This window comes from Lepus europaeus, chromosome 1 (genome assembly GCF_033115175.1).
Source record: "Lepus europaeus isolate LE1 chromosome 1, mLepTim1.pri, whole genome shotgun sequence".
In the NCBI taxonomy this organism is placed as follows: domain Eukaryota; kingdom Metazoa; phylum Chordata; class Mammalia; order Lagomorpha; family Leporidae; genus Lepus; species Lepus europaeus.
This window is the reverse complement of record NC_084827.1, coordinates 104,623,472-104,627,793: the sequence shown is the minus strand read 5'-3', so window position 1 is coordinate 104,627,793 and position 4,322 is coordinate 104,623,472.

The window sequence follows — 4,322 nt, the reverse complement described above, 5'->3', positions numbered from 1 at the left end:
TCAGATTCTTTCCACCTTTCTTGCTTGTCAGTCTCTGCATTACCAGAATACTAACTTCACTAGTAGGCACCTAAAAGTCTTAGATAGGTAGTCTGCTCTAGCCCTTTAAAGCTTTACGGAGATAAGGAGTGGGAAGATCAAGATCGTTTCTGTCTTAAAACTTGGGCTTGCCTGCTTTGGAAAAATCTGCCAATGGCAGTGACAGTGACTTACTAGGACTATAAATTCATGTCAGAGTAGACTATGTGATTCCATAGTCCAGCATCTCCTCCTTTTCCTTTCTCCTACCTTCTGTTTCCTCCATGCTTTCTCATGACTCCTTCTTCTGTGACACTTCCATCAGTGTGAATCTGGAGGAGGAGGCGACTTGAAGGGAGAACTTGCTGCATTAAAATTTGTGCCAATTGGATAAAAAGCTCAATCCCTCAGCAGCCTGATGGGTCCAGATGGTCCCATAGACTTTTCAGGACTAAGAAGCCCCACAGAAATCCATATCTATGCCAACTTAGCATTGCCACAAAAATTGGTATTATACCAAGACATCAGAGGCAGGCATTTGGTGCAGCAATTAAGGTGCTAATAGGGTTGCCTGCATCCCCTATTTGAGCACCTGGGGTCAAGTCCCAGCGCCACTGCAGATTCTAGCTCCCTACTAAATGCCCCCTGGGAGGCAGCAAATGATGACTTATGTACTTGATCCCTGCCACCTGTATGGGAGACCTGGATTGAGTTCTGGACTCCTAGCTTTGGCTATTTTGAGTATTTGAGGAGTGAGCCAGTGGATGGAAGAATTCTCTGTTTCTGGCTCACTTTCTCTCTCTCTCTCTCTCTCTCTCTCTCTCTCTCTCTCTTTCTGTGCGTGCTGTGTGTGTATGTGACTCTCAAATAAATAAATAATTTAAAATATTACCAAGTCATTCACCAAAAGCATGATAAACCACTTATCAAAATGAGGGTTCCACAATATTTATACATGAATTCCACTGAGTTATTTACATTTCTAGCATCTCTAGAATCTAAACAAATGATTGTTCTTATAATTGATTGCAACATTCTGATTCTATTATAAATTTCTTTTTTTTTAATTAAACTTTTATTTAATGAATATAAATTTCCAAAGTACAGCTTGTGGGTTACAATGGCTTCCCCCCTCCCATAACTTCCCTCCCATGAGAGTATAGTAGGCATGGAAAGCCAAGATATCATGGAAAAAAAAAAGACCTAAATGAATGATCTCTGTGAGTGAGATCCCAGTGGAAAGAACGGGGCCATCAAAGAAGGAGGTACCTTTCTCCGAAGGGAGGAGAGAACTTCCACTTTGACTATGACCCTATCGGAATAAGATCAAAGTCAGCGAACTCTAAAGGCTTCCATAGCCCATGCAACTCATGACTAGAGCCTAGGGAGATTACTGACGCCATGAACAGGAGTGTCAAATTGTTAAGTCTATTATAAATTTCTAAAGTATAAGTTACTAGAGGGGCCGCTGTTTTGGCACAGCAGGTTAAGAAGCTGCTTGTGCTGCCAGCAGCGCCTGTTGGAGCACTGGCTGGAGTCCTGGCTGCTCTGCTTCCAATGTCTATCTGCTAATGCACATGCAAGGCAGTGAAGATGCCTCTGTAACCTGGGTGGAGTTCCCGGCTCCTGGCTTCAGCCTGGCCCAGCCTTGGCCATTACAGCCATCTGGGGAGTGAACCAGCAGATGGACGATTCTCTCTCTCTTCCCACTCTTCTCTCTTCTCTCTCTTTCTGAATCCTGCATCTCACAGAAGTAAATATTATTTTTTTAAAAAATTAAAAAGTATGTTACTAGAAAAATCATCATAGTAGAATGTATTACTTTTCATGTATTCATTGAAATTTCACAAATTGAAATGTCAATAGGAAGTAGACATGGAGTTCAATTAATTCTCACTTTACTAATCCATAAAACAGCTACTTCTCATAAATAGCTGGTAATCTTTCCTCAGTTCTCAGGAAAAAATGACTGAATAGCTGCAGTAAAGTCGTCTCTTATTACTAATTCTCCATGTTATAATAAAAGAAAACCTGCAATCCACTCTGAAAGGTGCCCTGATGCAGTAGCACAGAGATTAAATAACCATTGTTAAGTAACAATGGTTAATATCCAATTGTTTAACAGAATTGAGCTTGACCATTTACTGGCCATGCAGGAAAGTGCTTCCCTTCCGTGTTACCTGGTTTAGGCCCACAGTGGACAGCAGGAGGGTTCCCTATCCTCTATGTCCTCCCTTCCCCCATCCTTTCTTCCCTCCCTTCCTCCCCTCCTCTCTCCTTGCAGGCAGTAATATTTATTATGCCTATTTTATGCCAAGCACCATTCCAAAGCCTTGGGATACATGAGTAATGCAAAACTATTTGCCCTGACGGAGCTCTCTGTTGGGAAAAGAGGCAAAAAACACAATCAATCACTAAATATTATAGGATGTTAGAAAGTGGGAAGTTCTATGTGAGAAAAAAGTAAGATGAGAAAAACTGGCAGCTAAGAGGGATCAGTTTTAGTGGTAAATTAGGCATCATTGAGAAGGCAACCCTTGAACAAAGACTTAAGCCCATCTTGGTAACGTCTTTACAATTTTACATCCATCAGTCTTATGTTCCTATCATTCTCTTTATCTTTCCTGATGTCTTCTACCAAACACATAAGAAAATTACTTACATACAGAGTTAAGAATACATAGATCAGGTCAAGGCCAATTGAATTTTTCATGCTAGCATATTACCTACCTCTCAAAAACAGAAGAAGCCTGGCTTTGCTCTTGGTAACAATGGGTGTACAACTAAATGAACTGACCTAAGACAGGCTAAACAACTCCTGTCTCTACTTCTCCTAGTCTCTTCAGTCTTTTTAAAAGTTTTTTTTTTAAGATTTACTTATTTATTTGAAAGGGAGAGTAACAGAGAGAGAGAGAGAGAATTTTCCATCTGCAGATTTGGCAATGGGTTGGGACTGGTCCAGGCCAAAGCCACCTGCTTGGAGCTCAAATGAGGTCTCCCATGTAGTGGCAGGGGCCCAAGTACTTGGGGGGTCATCTTCCACTGCTTTCACTGGCACATTAGCAGAGAGCTGGATCAGAGGTGGAGCAGCCAGTACCCAAATGCCATTCCACTATGGAATGCTGGCATTGCAGGCAGCAGCTGAGCTTTCTGAACCACAATGCCCAAATAGCTATATAATCTTCCCACCCACCAGCCATGTTGCTGAACTCAGCACTGTTAAAACAGCCATTACATTACTAGGCATTTTAGCAATTCTCTTTTTTTACTTTAAAATTATTTTTATTTTATGTTCTTTTTTTTAATTTTCATCTACATGAAAGGCCAAATGATATAGATGGAGGGACAGAGAGAGGGATCTTCATTCGCTGGTTCACTTCCCAAATGTCTGCCTCAACCCTCTCTTTCTTATTTGTTTCTGGGGCAGACCACGCACACCAAAGCCCCACCTTGGTATCAGTGCTTTTAGACATATTTCCAGAGTGTCAATCATGAATACATCTATAATAAGCACTTCCTTCCTCACCTATATAAAATGGTGTCATTTTATATACACCAAGCAGTAGATTGCAGATGGTTTCCACATCAACATACGTACACTTACATCATTCATTTTCACATGTTACATAATTTATTTATCTAATTCTTTCTTGATGGACTTTTAAACAGCTTTGATTTCTGGATATTATAAACTAAGTTTCAACAAGTAGTCATAGATTTGTATCTTTATATACATGTTGAATATTATCCTTGAAGTCCGTTCATGGAGGTAGAGTGAAACAAAAGTGTACACATATTTTTATAGCGACTCCTAAATTGTGCTCCAGAAAGTTTTCAGTCTTTTTCCTCTACCACAGCTAAGAGAGTGCCAGTTTCTCTTCAAGATTGCCACCATGAGAAATATCCAGTGTGCTTAATCTCTACTAATGCATCAAATGAAAAAATGTTCTATTATGGTATTATATTATACATTTCTTTGAATTCTAATAATACATTTAACACTTTAATTTTTATATTTTCACCTTTTGTGACTGTGTGGATTTGCCTGTATGAACTGCCCGCTTTGGTCCTTTTACATTTCTAAAATTGTGCTGTGGAAAAGATTTTCCAAAATAAGAAGAAAAGGTGCCATGCACATATTTCATATATATTCTGAAACTACTTAGTGACAGACCTAATATCCATCATATGAATTTGTAGACTTATTTTTGAACCATTGAAGTTACATGAAAATTTGTATGGTTTTGTATTTCTACTAATATAGGCAAACCCCTTGTGCAATGTATCTTCAGCACTATGTGCAG